Genomic DNA, 22,513 nt, shown 5'->3' with positions numbered 1-22,513 from the left:
TTGCCCATAAACCTCAACTAGGAATGCCCATCATATTTGCAATTCCTTCTCTATTTTATGCTGCCTTCACCGCTTTCACTGAAGGAAACCACCTTCTCTCTTCATAGTTTTTCTCTACTCTTCATTACTTTTGCTTCTAGTAAATCTTTTTTTTTTAACATCTTTATTGGAGTATAATTGCTTTACAATGGTGTGTTAGAAAGTGAATCAGCTATACATATACATATATCCCCATATCTCCACCCTCCCTATCCCACCCCTGTAGGTGGTCACACAGCACCGAGCTGATCTCCCTGTACTATGTGGCTGCTTCCCACTAGCTATCTATTTTACATTTCGTAGTATATATATGTCAATGCCACTCTCTCACTTCATCCCAGCTTACCCTTCCCCCTCCCCCTGTCTTCAAGTCTATTCTCTACATCTGCATCTTTATTCCTGTCCTGCCCCTAGGTTCTTCAGTACCATTTTGTTTTTTAGATTCCATATATATGTGTTAGTATACGGTATTTCTTTTTCTCTTTCTGAATGACTTCACTCTGTATGACAGACTCTAGGTCCATCCACCTCACTACAAATAACTCAATTTTGCTTCTTTTATGGCTGAGTAATATTCCATTGTATATATGTGCCACATCTTCTTTATCCATTCATCTGTCAGTGGACACTTAGGTTGCTTCCACGTCCTGGCTATTGTAAATAGAGCTGCAATGAACATTGTGGTACATGACTCTTTTGGAATTATGATTTTCTCAGGGTATATGCCCAGTAGTGGGATTGCTGGGTTGTATGGCAGTTCTATTTTTAAATTGTTAAGGAACCTCCATACTGTTCTCCTAAGTGGCGGTATCAATTTACATTCCCACCAACAGTGCAAGAGGGTTCCCTTTTCTCCACACCCTCTCCAGCATTTATTGTTTGTAGATTGTTTGATGATGGCCATTCCGACCGGTGTGAGGTGATACCTCTTTGTAGTTTTGATTTGCATTTCTCTAATGATTAATGATGTTGAGCATCCTTTCATGTGTTTGTTGGCAATCTGTATATCTTCTTTGGAAAAATGTCTATTTAGGTTTTCTGCCCATTTTTGGATTGGGTTGCTTGTTTTATTGATATTGAGCTGCATGAGCTGCTTGTAAGTTTTGGAGATTAATCCTTTGTCAGTTGCTTCATTTGCAAATATTTTCTCCCATTCTGAGGGTTGTCTTTTCATCTTGTTTATGGTTTCCTTTGCTGTGCAAAAGCTTTTAAGTTTCATTAGGTCCCACTTGTTTATTTTTGTTTTTATTTCCATTTCTCTAGGAGGTGGATCAGAAAGGATCTTGCTGTGATTTATGTCATAGACTGTTCTGCCTATGTTTTCTTCTGAGAGTTTTATAGTGTCTGGCCTTACATTTAGGTCTTTAATCCATTTTGAGTTTATTTTTGTGTATGGTATTAGGGAGTGTTCTAATTTTATTCTTTTACATATAGCTGTCTAGTTTTCCCAGCACCACTTATTGAAGGGGCTGTCTTTTCTCCATTGTATATTCTTGCCTCCTTTATCAGAGATAAGGTAACCATATGTGCATGGGTTTATCTCTGGGCTTTCTATCCTGTTCCATTGATCTATAGTTCTGTTTTTGTGCCAGTACTATACTGTCTTGATTACTTTGTAGTATAGTCTGAAGTCAGGGCAGCTGATTCCTCCAGCTCCGTTTTTCTTTCTCAGAATTGCTTTGGCTACTTGGGGTCTTCTGTGTTTCCATACAAATTGTGAAATTTTTTGTTCTAGTTCTATGAAAATGCCATTGGTAATTTGATAGGGATTGCACTGAATCTGTAGATTGCTTTGCGTAATATAGTCATTTTCACAATATTGATTCTTCCAATCCAAGAACATGGTATATCTCTCCATCTGTTTGTATCATCTTTAATTTCTTTCTTCAGTGTCTTATAGTTTTCTGCATACAGGTCTTTTGTCTCCTTAGGTAGGTTTATTTCTAGGTATTTGACTCTTTTTTTTGCAGTGGTAAATGGGACCGCTTCCTTAATTTCTCTTTCAGAGTTTTCATCATTAGTGTATAGGAATGCAAGAGATTTCTGTGCATTAATTTTGTATCCTGCAACTTTACAAATTCATTGACTAGCTCTAGTAGTTTTCTGGTAGCATCTTTAGGATGCTCTATGTATAGTATCATGTCATCTGCAAACAGTGACAGCTTTACTTCTTCTTTTCTGATTTGGATTCCTTTTATTTCTTTTTCTTCTCCCATTGCTGTGGCTATAACTTCCAAAACTATGTTGAATAATAGTGGTGAGAGTGCACAACCTTGTCTTGTTCCTGATCTTAGAGAAAATGCTTTCAGTTTTTCACCATTGAGAACGAGGTTGGCTGTGGGTTTCACATATATGGCCTTTATTATGTTGAGGTAAGTTCCCTCTATGCCTACTTTCTGGAGGGTTTTTATCATAAATGGGTGTTGAATTTTGTCCAAAGCTTTTTCTGCATCTATTCAGATGATCATATCTTTTTTCTCCTTCAATTTGTTAACATGGTTTATCACATTGATTGATTGGCATATATTGAAGAATCCTTGCGTTCCTGGGGTAAATCCCACTTGATCATGGTGTATGATCCTCTTAATGTGCTGTTGGATTCTGCTTGCTAGTATTTTGTTGAGGATTTTTGAATCTATGTTCATCAGTGATATTGGCCTGTAGTTTTCTTTTTTTGTGACCTCTTCGTCTGGTTTTGGTATCAGGGTGATGGTGGCCTCGTACAATGAGTTTGGGAGTGTTCCTCCCTCTGCTACATTTTGGAAGAGTTTGAGAAGGATAGGTGTTAGCTCTTCTCTAAATGTTTGATAGAAGTTGCCTGTGAAGCCATCTGGTCCTGGGCTTTTGTTTGTTGGAAGATTTTTAATCACAGTCTCAATCTCAGGGCTTGTGATTAGTCTGTTTATATTTTCTATTTCTTCCTGGTTCAGTCTCAGAAGGTTGTGCTTTTCTAAGAATTTGTCCATGTCTTCCAGGTTGTCCATTTTATTGGCATATAGTTGCTGGTATTAATCTCTTATGATCTTTTGTATTTCTGCAGTGTCAATTGTTACTTCTTTTTCATTTCTAATTCTATTGATTTGAGTCTTCTCCCTTTTTTTCTTGATGAATCTGGCTAATGGTTTATCAATTTTGTTTATCTTCTCAAAGAACCAGCTTTTAGTTTTATTGATCTTTGCTATAGTTTCCTTCATTTCCTTTTCATTTATTTCTGATCTGATCTTTATGATTTCTTTCCGTCTGCTAACTTTGGGTTTTCTTTTGTTCTTCTTTCTCTAATTGCTTTAGGTGTGACGTTAGGTTGTTTATTTGGGATGTTTCTTGTTGCTTGAGGTAGGATTGTATTGCTATAAACTTCCCTCTTAGAACTGCTTTTGCTGTATCCCATAGGTTTTGGGTCATTTTGTTTTCATTGTCATTTGTTTATAGGTATTTTTTAATTTCCTCTTTGATTTCTTCATTGATCTCTTGGTTATTTAGTAGTGTATTGTTTTGCCTCCATATGTTTGTATTTTTTACAGATTTTTTCCTGTAATTGTTATCTAGTCTCATAGCATTATGGTGGGAAAGGATACGTGGTATGATTTCAGTTTTCTTAAATTTGGCAAGGCTTGATTTGTGACCCAAGATATGATCTATCCTGGAGAATGTTCCATGAGCACTTGAGAAGAAAGTGTATTCTGTTGTTTTTGAATGGAATGTCCTATAAATATCAATTAAGTCCCTCTTGTTTAATGTATCATTTAAAGCTTATGTTTCCTTATTTATTTTCATCTTGGATGATCTGTCCATTGGTGAAAGTGGGGTGTTAAAGTCCCCTATTATGATTGTGTTACTGTCAATTTCCCCTTTTATGGCTGTTAGCATTTGCCTTATGTATTGAGGTGCTCCTATGTTGGGTGCATAAATGTTTACAATTGTTATATCTTCTTCTTGGATTGATCCCTTGATCATTATGTAGTGTCCTTCTTTGTCCCTTGTAATAGTCTTTATTTTAAAGTCTATTTTGTCTGATATTAGAATTGCTACTCCAGCTTTCTTTTGACTTCCATTTGCATGGAGTATCTTTTTCCATCCCCTCACTTTCAGTCTGTATGTGTCCCTAGGTCTGAAGTGGGTCTCTTGTAGACAGCATTTATACTGTGGGTCTTGTTTTTGTATCCATTCAACCAGTGTATGTCTTTTGGTTGCAACATTTAATCCATTTACATTTAAGGTAGTTATTGATATGTATGTTTCTATTATCATTTTCTTAATTGTTTGGGGTTTGTTACTGTAGGTCTTTTCCTTCTCTTGTGTTTCCTGCCTAGAGAAGTTCCTTTAGCATTTGTTATAAAACTGGTTTTGTGGTGCTGAATTATCTTAGCTTTTGCTTGTCTGTAAAGGTTTTAATTTCTCCATCGAATCTGAATGAGATCCTTGCTGGTTAGAGTAATCTTGGTTGTAGGTATTTCCCTTTCATCACTTTAAATATGTCCTGCCACTACCTCCTGGCTTGGAGAGTTTCTGCTGAAAGATCAGCTGTTAACCTTATGGGGATTCCCTTGTATGTTATTTGTTGTTTTTCCCTTGCTGCTTTTAATATTTTTTCTTTATATTTAATTTTTGATAATTTGATTGATATGTGTCTTGGCATGTTTCTCCTTGGATTTATCCTGTATGAGACTCTCTGCACTCCCTGGACTTTATTGACTATTTCCTTTCCCATATTTGGGAAGTTTTCAACTATAATCTCTTCAAATATTTTCTCAGTCCCTTTCTTTTTCTCCTCTTCTTCTGGGACCCCTGTAATTCGAATATTGGTGCGTTTAATGTTGTCCCAGAGATCTCTGACACTGTCCTCAATTCTTTTCATTCTTTTTTCTTTATTCTGCTCTACAGTAGTTATTTCCACTATTTTATCTTCCAGGTCACTTATCCGTTCTTCTGCCTCAGTTATTCTGCTATTGATTCCTTCTAGAGAACTTATAATTTCATTTATTGTGTTGTTCATCATGGTTTTTTTTTAATTTAAATTAATAGCTACTTTATTTATTTATTTATTTATTTATTTATTTATTTATTTATGGCTGTGTTGGGTCTTCGTTTTGTGCAAGGGCTTTCTCTGCTTGCGGCAAGTGGGTGCCACTCTTCATCGCCGTGCGGGGGCCTCTTCATCGTGGTGCATGGGCCTTTCACTATCGTGGCCCCTCCCATTGCGGGGCACAGGCTCCAGACGCGCAGGCTCAGTAGTTGTGGCTCACGGGCCCAGTTGCTGCACGGCATGTGGGATCTTCCCAGACCAGGGCTTGAACCCGTGTCCCCTGCATTAGCAGGCAGATTCTCAACCACTGCGCCACCAGGGAAGCCCCCATCATGGTTTTTTTTTGCTCTTTAGCGCTTCTAGGTCCTTGTTAAACGTTTCTTGTATTTTTTCCATTCTATTTCCAAGATTTTGGATCATCTTTACTATCATTATTCTGAATTCTTTTTCAGGTAGAGTTCCTATTTCCTCTTCATTTGTTAGGTCTGGTGGGTTTTTACCTTGCTCCTTCATCTGCTGTGTGTTTCTTTGTCTTCTCATTTTGCTTAACTTACTGTGTTTGGGGTCTCCTTTTTGCAAGCTGCAGGTTTGTAGTTCGCATTGTTTTTGTTGTCTGCCCCCAGTGGCTAAGTTTGTTTCAGTGTGTTGTGTAGGCTTCCTGGTGGAGGTTATTGGTGCCTGTGTTCTGGTGGATGAGGCTGGATTTTGTCTTTCTGGTAGGCAGGACTGCGTCCGGTGGTGTGTTTTGGGGTGTCTGTGACCTTATTATGATTTTAGGCAGCCTCTCTGCTAATGGGTGTGGTTGTTTTCCTTTCTTGTTACTTGTTTGGCATAGAGTGGCCAGAACTGTAGCTTGCTGGTCATTGAGTGGAGCTAGGTCTTAGCATTGATATGGAGATCTCTGGGAGAGCTTTCGCCATTTGATATTACATGGAGCTGGGAGGTCTCTGGTGGACCAATGTCCTGAACTCGGCTCTCCCACCTCAGAGGCACAGGCCTGACACCCGGCTGGAGCACCAAGACGTTTTTCACAACACGGCTCAGAAGAAAAGGGAGAAAATAAGAAAGAAAGAAAAAATAAAATAAAAGTTATTAAAATAAAAAACTAAAAAATTATTAAAAATAAAAAAAAACTAAAAAGTAAGTAAAAAAGGAAAAGGACAGACAGAAGCCTGGGACAAATGGTAAAATCAAAGCTATACAGACAAAATCACACAAAGAAGCATCCACATACACACTCACAAAAAGGGAAAAAGGAAAAAAATATATATATCTATATATTAAAAAAAAGGAAGAGAGCATCCAAATCAATAAAAAAAACTACCAATGATAATAAATTCTAAATACTAAACTAAGATAAACATAAAACCAGAAACAAATTAGATGTGGAAAGCAAATGCCAAGTCTACAGTTGCTCCCAAAGTCCACCGCCTCAATTTTGGGATGATTCATTTTCTATTCAGGTATTCCACAGCTGCAGGGTACATCAAGTTGATTGTGGAGATTTAATCCACTGCTCCTGAGGCTGCTGGGAGAGATTTCCCTTTCTCTTCTTTGTTCGCACAGCTCCCGGGGTTCAGCTTTGGATTTGGCCCTGCCTCTGCGTGTAGGTCGCCTGAGGGCATCTGTTCTTCGCTCAGACAGGACGTGGTTAAGGTAGCAGCTGATTTGGGGGCTCTGGCTCACTCAGGCCGGGGGGAGGGAGGGGTACGGATGCGAGGCGAGCCTACGGCGGCAGAGGCCAGTGTGACGTTGCAACAGCGTGAGGTGTGCCGTGCGTTCTCCTGGGGAAGTTGTCCCTGGATCACGGGACCCTGGCAGTGGTGGCTGCACAGGCTCCCAGGAGGGGAGGTGTGGATAGTGACCTGTGGTTGCACAGAGGCTTCTTGGTGGCTGCAGCAGCAGCCTTAGCGTCTCATGCCCATCTCTGGGGTCCGCGCTGGTAGCCGCGGCTCACTCCTGTCTCTGGAACTCATTTAGGCGGTGCTCTGAATCCCCTCTCCTCATGCACCCCGAAACAATGGTCTCTTGCCTCTTCGGCAGCTCGAGACTTTTTCCCAGACTCCCTCCCGGTTAGCTGTGGAGCACTAGCCCCCTTCAGGCTGTGTTCACGCAGCCAACCCCAGTCCTCTCCCTGGGATCCGACCTCCGAAGCCCGAGCCTCAGCTCCCAGCCCCCATCCGCCCCGGTGGGTGAGCAGACAAGCCTCTCAGGCTGGTGAGTGCTGGTCGGCACCGATCCTCTATGCGGGAATCTCTCTGCTTTGCCCTCTGCACCCCTGTTGCTGTGCTCTCCTCTGCGTCTCTGAAGCTTACCCCCTGCACATCCCCTGTCTCCGCCAGTGAAGAGGCTTCCTAATGTGTGGAAACTTTTCCTCCCTCACAGCTCCCTCCCAGAGGTGCAGGTCCCGTCCCTATTCTTTTGTCTCTGTTTTGTCTTTTGCCCTACCCAGGTACATGGGGAGTTTCTTGCCTTTTGTGAAGTCTGAGGTCTTCTGCCAGCATTCAGTAGGTGTTTTGTAGGAGTTGTTCCACATGTAGATGTATTTCTGATGTATTTGTGGGGAGGAAGGTGATCTCCAGGTCTTACTCCTCCACCATCTTGAAGGTCTCTCTAGGAAATCTTGAGATGTTTTACTTTCAAGGTTTGTAAAATTATTTCTATCATTTTAATAGCCACAGTAGTTCAGCATTCTGGATACAAGAGGCCATGACAAAAGTAATTAATACCTTAGAAAATAAGGGGAAATGCCAATAATTATCCTGACCAATCCTGAATTCCATGTTTTCTTGCCTACAAATGTAAATCTCACAGACAGTGTTGGACTCTTGAACTGAGAAATTCATGATTGGCTTCTCTCAATAAACTGAAAGGTAGCAACATATAAAGAAAATGAGACTTGGAACCCAAGGAGTCAAGAGGCTTAAGCTCTGATTCAGTCTCTTCCACAGATGAGAGTAGTTCAATCTCTTCCACAGATGAGAGTAGGAAAATCAGTGAGCAGTTTTAATCTTTTTGGGCCTAGTATTTCCACCTTTGAATTTGAGAGGGTAGGTCTATATTTACCACCTGTTTTTCTACCATTTATAGTGCTCCATGTATTTTATGGATCAACAAATAATAGTAGTGATGTTTTAAAAGTAAAAGAGAAAGGAAAGGGGAGAGATGAACAAAAGAGAGATTCCAATTTTCAGGGTTTTTGTTACTGCTTAAACTCTGTACCCACTCCCAACTATCCTTCTCACAGAAAAACAAGAAAAATCCACATTTAAAACCATTTAATGATTTAACACTGAATTTATAATATAACATCAACTCATTAAGTATCTTTAAAAGTCCTGCATGATCTGGCTGCAGCATCATTTTACTCATTAATGGGAGTTTTGCCAGCTCCCATTAATTTCTGCCACACTGGCCTTCCTCCAATATGTGGAGTTCTTTCCTGTTTCAGATTTTACACACATTACTGGAAAACTCTTTTTCCAACTCTTTGCTTTTGTAGTTCCTGTTCATAATTCAGGAGTGTTTTAGGTCACCTTCTCTGAAAAGAATGCCCTTACCTTGAATCTAAACTAGTTCTCTTTGTTATTCTAGTTCATCACACCTTTTACCTTTCCTCCAGAGTACTGATCACATTTTAAATTAATATGTATGAAGGGTTTTTAAATGTGTTTCCAAAAACCTTTGACATTCATTCCATTGAGAAGTGAGTTCTCTGTTCACTTCTCCTTGAATGCAGGTCAATCTTAATGATTCACTTGTAACCAGTAGAATGCATCTGAAGTGTTGAAAGATAATTTTGAGCTCAGAAAAGCCCTTAAAAGGTAGTGCAGATTCTGACTCTTTAGATGTTGCTCTGGGGAAAGTCAAGCACCATGTAAGAAGTCTGACTAGCCGGAGAAAATCATGTGACAGAAACCACTGGTAGGAATTTCAGTCAGTAGCTGAGCTAAGTTTCCAGCTTCCAGCCATGTGGAAGAGTCATTTTGGAGGTTCAGCCCAGAAGAATCATGAGATGACTGGAGTCCAGCCAACATCTGCCTGTAACTGCATAAGAGACCCCAAGCAAGAACTGCTCATTCAAATCCCTCCTAAGACCATGACCCACAAAATAAAATGGTTATGCTAATTTTGGAGATAAAGTATTATGCAGCAATAATAACAAAAACAATAGGTGTGTATGTGACTATGTGTTTGATATCTTCTCCTCTATGCTGCAATATGTGTATATGCAGAGAGGCTGTGCCTATTTGTTCACTGCTATATACCCAGTACGTAGGATGGTGCACTTAATATATTAATGTTAAAAGAATGATACTAATGGGTAATAGTTTCACAAACATTTAAAATGCTTATAATAAGACATTCATATAGTACACTCAATATTAATCCTTTTATGAATATGCTAAAACATTTTCAGAGGGTTTTCATATAGAGTACCATTTAGAAACATGTTTGTTTTTCAGAATATATTTAAACTACATCACCGTGGATTTTGTTCTTTCGAATAGCTTCAACTACATTCTAACCTCATACATTGCTGGTTGGATTGTACATTGGTGCAGCCACTTGGGGAAAAAGCCTAGAATTTTCTTAAAATTTTAAACATAATTTGTTAAATTTATTACATGAGCCAGCAGTATTACTCCAAGATATACAGAAAAATGAAAACGTATATCCACACAAAGACATGTATATGAATGTTCATAGCAGCATTACTCATAATAGCAAAAAGCAGAAACAACCCCAATGCCCATCAACTGGTGAATAGATAAATGAAATGTTATATATCCATGCAATGGAATATTATTTGGAAGAAAAAAAGAATGGAGTACTGATGTATGCTACAAGATTAATGAATTCCAAAATATACTAAGTGAAAGGACCCAGAAACAAAAGACCACATATGGTTTGCTTCCATTTATATGACATATTCTTAAAAAGCAAACCTATGCATACAAAAAGTAGATTCATGGTTGTCTGCAAGTTGAGAGAAGAAAAAGGAGTGTCTACAGTAGGAAAGAGTATTCTTCTTGGGGTCATAAAATGTTTTAAAATTTGATTGTGATGATGCTTCTACAACTCTATATTTTTAAAATATATATATATTGGATTGCAAAAATAAAATGAGTGAATTTTATGGTGTGTAAACTATCCCTTAGAGAAAAGAAAATGTGCCATTCTATAGCATCAAACTATTTCAGTTTTTGAACAAGACTTTGCAGATGTCCAGTGCCACTAGTTTTGAAAGAAAGCGTTCTTAGAATTGTCTGAGTATTTGCAGAAACATATTTCTGAATGTGATTTACCTCATGAAACAATTTACAAAACTTTTTTTGGTGAGTATACATAATGACATAAAACAGCAAGCTAAATACAAAGGAAGGAGCTAAAGCAAAGAGAGAAAGACAAAATGCAATGAGTTAACCGAAAAAAATAGAAGCATTTTGTAGCAAATGGAGAGGAAAGGAAACTTAGAAAAATCAACAGTATATCAAATGGTGCACAAACTAGAAGAGTAGCCAGAGTTTATTGTTGTATAAACTGATTTACGACACTTTCAAAAGTCCTGTGGTGAAAAATATATTAAGAAAGTGTGATCCACCAGAATAGAAAAACAGATACCTGAGTACATCTTGAAACCAGTGAAAATAAGAAAATTGATCAGAACAATGAAGTCTTGTCTATGTGATAAATCAATGATACTACTTCTCTCCAATAACAACTAAAAATTAAACACATTAACAAGTGCAACTGACAAAGTTAATTCCCTATTGTAAAACATGACTTCCCTTTCTGATACATATTATGGTATTGAACAAGATAAATTTAGAAAGCAATAATAAAATAACCAAGATTATAGACATTTTATGAATTCTAAGAAATTTAATTTTGAATGTATTCTAACTCATGAGTAATTTTTTAAGCCTTCTGTGCAAACTGCTAAATTCAATACTAGACAATTATCACTTAAACAGAAAAACAATGCAGATTACGCGAGCTGTTACTGTTTTGTTAGTACATTTAAAAAATGCAATTGAAATAATGAAATAAAACCTCTTTGGGAGCAAACATCACTGAGCAATGATCTTTTTTGAATAGTGATCTTTCCATATCTGCTGAGGTCTTTAAAACTTGAAATTCATTTGGATGGAAATAGGCCTTCTTTAATAAACTTTATATTGGTCTGAAGTTATTGCTTCTTAATGTCTCTGGATCACCATTAAACCATATATAATTGTTCAGGCCAGGGGTACAAGGATATGTATTCATGGGCAATTTGGAGTTTTTGAATTACACTAAATGGACTCATTTTCATCTTCCAGAAATTGCTGAATAACTTTTCCTTTAATATTGGTTTTTATTTCTTGTTTCTGTCATGTGGCTTATTTGAAGACAACCACTCACTTCCTGCCTCTAAACTGCCTTCTAATACGAGTTAGAGCTAAACAAAATATCAGAGTAATAGGAGAAGCAAGGATAATTTAATAATTAAGTGTAACATCATTTGGCATGAAATCAAGAGGGTATTGACGGATGGTCAGAGTAGCCTCTCCCCTTGCAATGCAATAAAATGCATAGGACTTAGTCCAATATTCAGAAATTTTGTGTGACTTACTTTTATATTTTTATAGGTTGAGTTTGGTAGAGTCTGAATACTTGAGAAGTGTTACTTTTGTCAATGCCCTAAAATTTTCAGAGGTGTAACCAATTTTCCATTCAATCTTTCAAAATATTTTTCTCAAATCAGATTAAATATGTGAAAATTTACTGTAACTTCAATTATTTTCAAGTGTTTACCCAGTTTCCATATTTTATCTATTCTGTCCTTCAATTTGTATTCTACTTTGTAATTTCCCCAGTTTGTATTTTCGCTTTTCTCCTGAAACACAATTTTCTGAAGTCAAGAGCAGTGATCAATAAGGACCTGAATGTCAAATTATTGGGAGTATTTTTCCCTTCCTCCTACTCATATAGCTCATGTTGAGTGTCATTTAGAGTGTCCTGGTTTATCTCCTTACGTTTTAGTGTTTGCGTGCTTAAACCTGAATTGTCTTCCTAGCGTTTGAGAGGTTTTTTTCTTAGTCTATAAGAACAGGAAAAGATTATTATTATTATTATTCTCAACCAATAATTCACAAACCTTGAGGTTGTTAGAACATAGGGAAACCCTGAACTGGAGCCCCTGGCTGAGAATTGCCCACTGTGGACATTTTGAGACCAGGACTAGTGTCATAGTGTCAACGGTAGAGGAAGAATACTGCTCTCTGCTCATTCACATAAATCAACTGCAGTCAAAAATATGTCTCAATGAATCAATTTATTTTTTTATTCAGTTTCTCCATCCAGCAAACCAACTTCCTCAAGTGTCTTCTTAAAATCCCAGGATTAGACTATTTTAGACCATCTTGTCTAAACAAAGGAAAAAATTTTGAAAGATAAGATTAAAGTATGAGTGCGTAAGTAAGAACATAAAGAAAAGACCTGAAGTAAACTTCTCATTGAGGACTCTCTAACTTTTAAATATGTATTATTTTAGGCATCCTTTAACATAATTTAGAAAAGAAGTAGTTCAAGAGTTTCCTATTTATTGTGTTATGAGGAAATAGTCTAGAAAACTTCCTGAAACATCAATTTAATATGCTAATTGAGAAACAATCCATATATTCAAAAGAGCAAGAGTTACTATCAAGTAACATTTTTGTTTCCTCTTCTCACTAATGAATCTAAAGTTATTATAGAAATGAGAAGAGCTTGCATATTTTGTGCTTAAATTTTTGTCATCCAGATTGTCATAGAGCTTTTAAAATGGAAACCAGGGGATCTACCTTAAACCCTGAAAGTGGAAATTAGGTGAATTTAAGTCATGTGCTCCATAGCACTTAGAAGAAATAACTGTACATAGTAGAAAGACTGGCAAAATTAGCCTTTTTACTGTCTTCTCAAAAGCTGTGCAAAGTGTTAATGCCTGTGAATAAATGCTCTGAACTAGCCAGTTGGTATTAAAAAGAACATTTTAATTGAGAACTTGCATGAAAGTTGAGGCACAACATTTGTTCTCTCTAATTTTTATGAGTCATATAACAAATGACAGTTCTTTAAGTGAACTTAGCAAGAAGAAAAAGACAGTTCAGAAAAGAAATGCCATAGAATTTGATTCTCTTAGGTCCAGTTCTTTTCATTTGCTACACTGGATTTGGAAAGCTGTAAGTGACAACAATATCAGTGTGAAAAATTTGTAAATGCTTGAAGTTCCTGTGGCAGAGACTATGATGTGTTCATCAGAACCTATTTCATTTTCCTACCACATACTCTGTAAGGCTATATTTTATCATTTTCCTTGCACTTAAATCAGGTAATTTCCTGAGTTCTGGCCAATAAAATGTAAGAATTGTTATCTATGTCTATTTCAGGACAAGTAGTCAACATAGGTGTGTTCTTTCCCAACAGTCTTTCTCCCTATCTTCTGGGAGAATGATGAAAATATTGAGGACCTAAAGAATAGTGGCATCACAAGAAAGAAGCCCGAGTCCCAGAGTAGTCAGATGGAAGGCGAGAACACCTACATTGCACTGTGACATGAATGAATAATAAGCTCTTATTTTCTTAAGCCATGGATAAATCAAGATGTATTTACAGCAGTGAGTGATAACTAAGCTAATAGAGAAATCAGTTCTTTAGAGTGGGATGCTACAATAAAAACCTATAAAATGTTTGACATTGGTTTTGCAATTGGGCTTTTAGCAATGAGATAGCATACTGGAAAGCTAGAAATCCATATTGTAAAATGCAAAATATTTAATGAAATCTTATCTATGATAACCTGGAAGGCAGAACAGGTGACTATGAAGCAGGTGGTCGAGGAAAGTGGTAGGAAAGAGTAGGCATGTTTGTGTGTTTTTGACATTCTTTGCCTTCCACAAAGTACAACAATGAAGAGCTCAGGCAGAAAGGGGCTGGATCTCAAAATAATATTAAAGGCAATATAGACAGACTAGAGAGCAAGAACCTTTAACAAACAGAAAATTGTTTTAACATTCACCTACTTATACTAACACTTTCCCTCTACTCCACAGTTACTTAAATACTTCTATTTATACAATGCCCTTTTCCCTGGCAATATTAGTTACATGTGGATATTTTTTAATCAAATAATAGATATCAGGATCTGGCACGTAATAGCTCCTTAACTAAAGTGCAAGAATATTGTTTGTATTGCTTTCTCAAGTGTTGCCAAGTGCACAGATGAGTGTCCAGCATATAATAGGCACTCAGAAAATATATTTGCTGAATATATTTACATGTTTAATGTACTAAATTAAAACAGCTTAATTAAGGAGAAATGAAAGTTTAAGTTTCTATTCTGATAGTCTCACATAAACACAAATCTCAAAAAGAAAGGAAAAGTAACAAGTCAGCGGAATACAAAGGAGCCTTGTATGTTTACAGAGTGTCATATATGTACAGTTTCATACATGTGCAAAATCACTACTTTGCAAAGTCATGCAACTGCCCTTTAGTCAAAGATCATTAGGAGCACCTATATGGGCAAAGGAGGTTTAGTATATGGGCAAAGGAGGTTTAGTTTATAGGCTCATTGCAACAAGGAAGATAGCCTACCATGGGGAAAGAGGAAGCATCTCAGCAAGAGGGTATTAGTAGGACGTTGTTATAAGATTTTAGCTTCTGTTAGATGATTTTGGAGACGGTTCAGGAAGGCAGTGTTTTGCTTTGCATTGAGTGCTGTAGGAAAGCAAGGGTAATTCTAGGATTGGGTAGGTTAACATGTTTTATTTAGATGGTGGCAGAATTGGAGCAGATCTAAAGCTATAATTGATAAAGAAGCATCGTTAACTCATGTTATCATGAAAAAGGGAATGCTTGGTCATTTTTGTGGTTTGGACAGAGTTCTTACTTTTATCTGTGCTCAAACATGATTAAAGAGTGGTTTTGCTTTTGTGTCTCATGATCTCTGAAATTGTTTATGTTCAACAGGAGAAAACCATGGCTTACCTCTTAAAGCCAAACCCACTCCTACCTAATAGCTATCAGGGACTACCTTTCTCGATCACATGTTTGCAAATGAAAAATGATGATTGATTAGGTAAACTACAAATATAAAAATCATAAAATAATTGTCATTTTCAAATAAGGTGGGAAAATATCCATATGTTCTGGTCAGGAGAGGGGATAGGGATTCTAATATAATAATTATAACTTTAAAATATCCATAGGTTTCAGCTTGTCTTTTTCTGAAGTTATTCTCTTCTCAAAAATAAATAATAGTAAATATATAAAGTGGACTTTGGCTACTGCCAGTCTATTTTTCTTCAAAAACAATTGTGTCTGTTCAGAACAACTTTTTTTTTTTTTTTTTTACAATATGTTAACAGAGCCATTGGACCTTCCCAGAAGAAAAATATATTTCTCTCCTTTATTTTTCCAGTATGAAATTTCATACTAATGAATGTAATTTTCTGAACAAAGTAACCAGAGTATAATGTAAGTCAGCATACTTGGCTTCCCTTCCATTACAATTCAAAATAGTGCTTCAAACTTAAAAATACATCTATATCTCTATTATCTATCTATCTATCTATCTATCTGTCTATCTATCTATCTATCTATCTATCTATCTATCTATCTATCTATCTATCTATCTATCACTAGCAAATGTGGACTCCAATGCATGAAGATAGATAATATTTAAAATAAGCAAGGCAAAATTTCATTAAAAACCTAATACATATGAAACAAATTTTTCAAATTAATGATGCATTTCATCAAGTCAGTGTCAAAAATGACGGGATAATACCTTAGTGACTTTTTGAAGAATTAGACAATGCCTCTATGCATTGTATACTGATAGGTACTAAGGGAAGACTATTAAAGCACAATAGAAGTTTGTCCCATGGAGGCCAAGAATGAGATTCAAAATTAGATAAAGATACATGACCTAAAATTTCCCTGCATATCTTAAACCACAAAAATAACTTGGCCCTTCTGAAACCATATACAGATAATATAGATAAAAGCCTCTCTGCAGTTTATACTTCGATAACAGATACCAGCACATTGTTGATCTAGATTTTGTAATTCTATCTCACAGAAGAATCCTAATGCCTTAGGAGCAATGTTTATAGAAAGTCAGTTTGGGCGATAATCATGAAAGACTGAATTCTGATAACTGGGTAGTAAAACAACGTGGTTACAGAGCGCTGTGATCCTTGGCCTCCTTTCCTCTAAATGACAAGCAAAAATAAAAATTTTAGAAGTATCCTCCTTGGTTTTTTTTAATCTGAAAAAGATATTAACTCTCTTTTAGTCAAATATTAATCTGGTAAAATATTTACTTTTCTCATAATTTTAAAAAATAGAACAGATAGAGACCATTTGACCATGTACATAGAGTACCTCTTTATTTATTTATATGTTTGACATTTGGTAATTTCCTTTCTCTTAATTACTGAGAGAAAAATAAAGTAGTGGAATCTATACCATTGAGAACTTTCTAGTAGATTTAAATTGGAGGATTTTGTGCCTAATTATTGAATTTTTATCAGGCTTGTAGATGGTGTTATTAGGTCATAATTACAATTTAAGACAAGTAATATATTTATTTAAAAAATATTTTGATTTATGCCATAAGTCAAGTTTATGTCTAAAATAAGTGTTACATCTAAAACTTTATTTCACAAACAGTTTTACTTTTGGAAAGCAAAACCTTGATCATTAAGATCTGCATGTATTAGAAATCCTGATTGATTTTCTTCCCTGGTGAAAGTGAGATCATATCAAATAAGACATCATAGCAAATTGTAGTTCATATGAGTTTTTAAGGCACTATAGGAGGGCTAAGAGTTGGTAAAATTTGATTGAAAATTAAATTTCCTTTAAGAGATTGTCCTCCATTCTCTATGAATAAATTGCAAATAGATACCTTACATGGAACAGGAAGAGAAGTAAGTCATTTGAAAGAAATTTTGACACCAAATTTCTTAAGACCCTGACAAGCCAGAGATAGAGACGTGGTTATACTGGGAAGGATTCTGATTCTAATGAAGTTCACCTTAGCTCATTGTCGCTTCCGTTCGGAATTTAACGAAAGAAGATACCTAATTTTTGTAGCTGCTCTGTGTGTGTGTGTGTAACATTAAAATTAGATTTGCTTTAAAAATGTCACATTAGCATAAAATAATTTATACCTAGTTTAAGAATAGATGAGTGTAAAAGTACACTAAACTAAGCATAACAGTATTTCGGTCATAGCTCAACATCCTTGTGATACTTTCACCAAAATATATAGGCTCTTGACAACTAAGTCACCATGTACACTCGAACATATAAAGAAATATGTTTATTTGATCAATTAACAATCACTTTTGTTAGATCAATTAAGAATAAAAAATATAAAAGTATTTATTTTCATATTTCTTCTTTAATGCTTTTTCTTTCTTTATGTAAATCCAAATTTCTGACCTAGTCATTTTCCTTCTTTCTGAAGAACTCTTCTAACATTTCTACATATCAGGTCTACTGGTGAAAAATTCCCTCAAATTTTGTTTGTCTGACAACATCTTTGTTTCTCCTTCACTTGTTCTTTGAGCTTCCTGGACCTGTGGCTTGGTGTCTTATATTAATCTTGGGAAATTCTCAGTCATTGTTGCTTCAAATATTTCATCTTTTCCTTTCTCTCTTCTTTTCCCAGTATTCCCATTACACATATGTTTGAGGAGTTTAGTATGTTTTAGAATGTGTCCCAGTGCAGATTCAGTGCAAGTAAGGGAACCTGTCTGAGTCTCATTAAGTAATCCTTGAATATATTGGAAAATGCTGTATAAATAAGTTAGTAATGATTGGCTAACTCTTGGGACATTGGATCTTATTAATAATAGCATATTTCATGGAATTTAAAAAATACTGCGTTAGTCATGGAAATTAATAGTTTTCTTTATAATGTATGTACTATATTCCATTTCAATATGTCATATAAAACTAGAATGATATGACAAATGACAGAATTTAATAACTTTGCATTGCCATTTATTTCTCAATTACTGTCTCAATTTTGGTATATTAAGGTAAGATATCTGAATTGAAATTATTAATGGGAAAGTTAATCCTCTCTACTTATTTCATTGTCTAAATATATTCTAGGATTGTTCCAAATTGTACACGTATTAACAGACTTAATAGAAACTCTATTTTAATTGTTTCTCGTCATTTTAATCCACCATGCCTTAATCTCATTGGGCTCTTTGCTGCATTCTTGTAATTTAGGAGCCATCACAGCACTATTGTTAACAAGAAGAGTGCATTTAATAATAGCGTCTACCTCTCTGGACATCCATTCTACTAATAGGCCTAACAGAAAGCTAATCATCATTAGTGTGATCATTTTATTTCAGAAACTCCTAACCTCCCTGTTGAATTATGGTATTAGCAATTGCAAATTATTAAAAGTTATGGCAGGAGGACTAAGCTTATTATGATCTAGCTCTTAAAGAAATGTAAGTCGGGCTTCCCTGGTGGCGCAGTGGTTGAGAATCTGCCTGCCAATGCAGGGGACACAGGTTCGAGCCCTGGTCTGGGAAGATCCCACATGCCGCGGAGCAACTAGGCCCGTGAGCCACAATTACTGAGCCTGCGCGTCTGGAGCCTGTGCTCCGCAACAAGAGAGGCCGCGATAATGAGAGGCCCGTGCACCGCGATGAAGAGTGGCCTCCACTTGCCGCAACTAGAGAAAGCCCTCGCACAGAAACGAAGACCCAACACAGCCATAAATCAATCAATCAATCAATCAATCAATCAATCAATAAAAATAAATAAATAAATAACCCAAAGTTTAAAAAAAAAAAAAAAGAAATCTAAGTCACTGGGAGACGTTCTGCAATAAGAATAGACACAAATCTCTTAGTAGTAAGCATAGAGTAGGTAATGAAAAACACATCACCAAACCACCAAATGCACAGAATATAATCCTTTAGAGGTAATATTTTGTTTGAATAGCTCCTACTTTTAAGTGATTCACTCTATCTATCTCTCTAAAACTTATATATTAGTTTCTTTTCTTTTACTCCAATAATTTATTTAACATAGCATGGATAGAATCACACAGCTAAGTGACAGAAACTGGATTCATCATAAGTAGCACGGTTTCAAACACTGTGCTCTTAACTAAGCTAACCTGTAATTTAAAACATTTCTTTGATATATTTCTTGGTTTGACTCTATAGTCTTAATTTAGTTAATTTTGGTTGCTGTTTTAATATGTTTATTAAAGTATATATGCCCATTTTTGAAAATCAAACACTTTAAATAGCAAAAAGTTTATAAAAGTAACAATCCTTTGCCCCAGTTTACCTGATCCCCAATTCCACATCTTAGAATAATCCATTTAATTCTTTGAATGTGTATTCTGATATATGCTTCTGCCATTATGATTTGTTCTATGAAGTTTAAATGCTATCCATGGACAAACTACAATAATTTAATTTAATTCATTTACATATTTAATTAATTTACATATTTTCCCTATTACTTCCCTTACCCCCCCAAACAAAATATTACTTTAGTTTCTCCCATTGATAAGTAATATACATAAAGGATTTATTTTTTCTAAATGTATAAACTAAATGTCTTCATTATGTATTTGTAAGTTCAGGACAGTAATGATCCTAACTCAAATGCAATATTTCTACTTCCCCAAATCTGTCATAGATAGTTATCTTTTCTAGTTGGTATATAGCTTACCTATCAAGATTGAAAATCAACAATTTAAAAAATATTATTGTAAACAAGAATTTTTATTGTAATGCAAAGTGATGTGTGATACTGTTTCTTTTCTTATTCAGTGTTTTGTCCTTAGCTTTGTAAATGCATGCCTCTTTTTCTTTGTTCCATTTTCCTTTGGTATAGCCTTAATTTTTCCAAGTATGCATCATATTATCTTCTCTACACAGATTATTCTCTTTCTCAGAGCACTCCACATATCACAAACACTACTGCCTCTCACATCCATCCCTGATCTAGATCTGTTACTCTCTGAGTCTTTGTGAAGCATCCCCCTGGGGTTTTCCTCCATACCTCTCTTGAGTTGGATCCACTGTGCCTTATATCTTCTACTTTCTAAATTTAATACGTTGCTTTGCTGAGTCCGTCACCAAATAAGTAGCTTAGAAAGGGTTTGTAAATACAATATTTCATCCATGAATATGAAAAATATCTTTATTTTGCTTTGCCACTGGATTGATAGTTTGGCTGTCTTTAAAAAATATAGGTTCAAATGAGTTTTCCTTTAGTGAAATATGAAATCAGAGCAGGAATTCTGTGAGGAACTTGGCAAATCCTCTCTCCAAAAAGCAATGATGAAATGTGACAAACTTGAGAAGAACAATCAGTTAAGGTTCTGGAAATTTACCAGATACATAGTGTTTATTTAAAAGAAAATCACCGAACTTCCATAAGAACAGTGGGCATCTGTGGGGACAGGAAATGCAACTTGCACTAGTAGATCATTGAAAGGGGTGGTCAGTAGATCCACTCCTACTTCTTTATTTTCTCATCTGTATAGTCTACCATTTGGAGTCACAACAGTACATGTTAGTCATTGATACAGATTGTATAACTTTGTATCCCTGCAGTGTATTACCTTCAAGCTGTCATCTCAACTGCATTTTCAGAAGGACATACCTTTGATCTATCAACCTGAATGAACATTCTGTATATCTGCAGATATGGGTACTAACTGAAGTTCTGCATGAAGGAAAGACAAAACCATACCCAGCATATATACAAATTCTAGCCAACATGAATAGCTGCCTTTTCAGTGTGGCAGAGGTCTAATGTAATCAGCTTGTCTCTAAGTTACTGATTGATTTCCTCAAAGAATGTTGTTGATATCCAAAGCTTTGAATTGGTCTCTGTTGCTGGAGTGATTGGACATCAGCAGCTGTTCTTTCTAATTCTTGGTTGAGGGAAGCCCATGATATTGGGCCTATAATAGCCTCCATGCCTACTGCCACCATGACTACTCAGGGGTTCAGTACTGAGGTGAGTTAGGTCAGAGGCTAGTTTAAATTGGCTGGCCAAATCACTCTGATTGCTTAGGGTGTTTTCATGGTGAATACTTTTTGGAGGGCATCAATATGCAGTATGCATAATATGCATAAATATCAATATGAGATCAATAAAGATCAATATGCATAAAGATCTTTATGCTTTCTGCCCCATTCAAGAGGTATATCCATGTGCCATTTTCCCAATTCTCTTTAAGTTTTCAATCTTTCCTATTTCAGAATCTTAATTAACCAGCCAAGTCCATCACCATTACCCATGTGTCCACATATTGTTCTTATCTCTGACCACTTCTCTTTCCACACAAAGTGGATACTCGGGGGCATTGTCTGAACCTCTGCTATTCAGTAATTTTTCCTTCCACTCTTTTACAGGGCCACCTAAAAACAAGGTTGTAGCGCACCACTAGGATACAATAGCAGTAGTGAATGCTGCAGTGTGCCACTCAGATTCCCCTCCAAGTCTGAAGTGCCCATATCTCTGCCATGAGTGTTGGCTGCTGACACCCTCAACAAAGTCCTTTCTAAGCAGCTGTTCTTATTGAAAGGATCTTCTCTTGTCAATAGATTGCACATCTTCTTTAGGACCAGCAAGTGTCCATGGACTGGTTGATGCAGGGTTATGAAATCCAGCCTCAATGTTGGACACTTTGGAAGGGCAAATTTTAATTCTTGATTATAGCATATGTCTCCATTTTAAAAATCTTTTAATTTTTTCCCATAATGTTTTGTAGTTTTCTCTGTGTAAGCTTTACACATCTTTCTGTTAATTTAATAACAATTTTGATTTTTTAAACTATTATAAATGAATTTCATGAAAATTCATTTAAATTCTTCATTTCGTATGCGTATATATATGTATACATGTGTGTATATATTTATACACACACTCACATTATATAGCTACTGTTCCTGAAGTCATACTAAATCACTTACTAGTACTCTTTACTTTTTGCATTACCCCTAATATTTGGAGAGATTTCTACCATTTTCCGTAAGTGCTTAACCTCTAGTTTCTCTATTCTGCTTTTAATCCTTCATGTGATCTCTCCCTGATCATGTTCATCTCATTCCTCAGCAAAAAAATTCATGAGGGACCACCACATGAACTTGTATGTACGGAACCCTATCTCTACTTCTTTTCTTGTTAAGATTTATTTATTATTCATTTATTTATTTTATTTATTTTTGGCTGAATCGGGTCTTTGTTGCGGCACGCAGGATCTTTGTTGAGGCATGCGGGAATCTTTCGTTGCAGCGCACGGGCTTCTCTCTAGTTGTGGCATGCAGGTTTTCTCTTCTCTAGTTATGGCACGTGGGCTCTGTAGTTGTGGCACACGGGTTCCAGAGCACGTGGGCTCTGTAGTTTGCAGCA

This window comes from Eubalaena glacialis, chromosome 1, assembly GCF_028564815.1.
Source record: "Eubalaena glacialis isolate mEubGla1 chromosome 1, mEubGla1.1.hap2.+ XY, whole genome shotgun sequence".
Taxonomy (NCBI): Eukaryota; Metazoa; Chordata; class Mammalia; order Artiodactyla; family Balaenidae; genus Eubalaena; species Eubalaena glacialis.
This window is presented reverse-complemented; position numbering follows the sequence as displayed.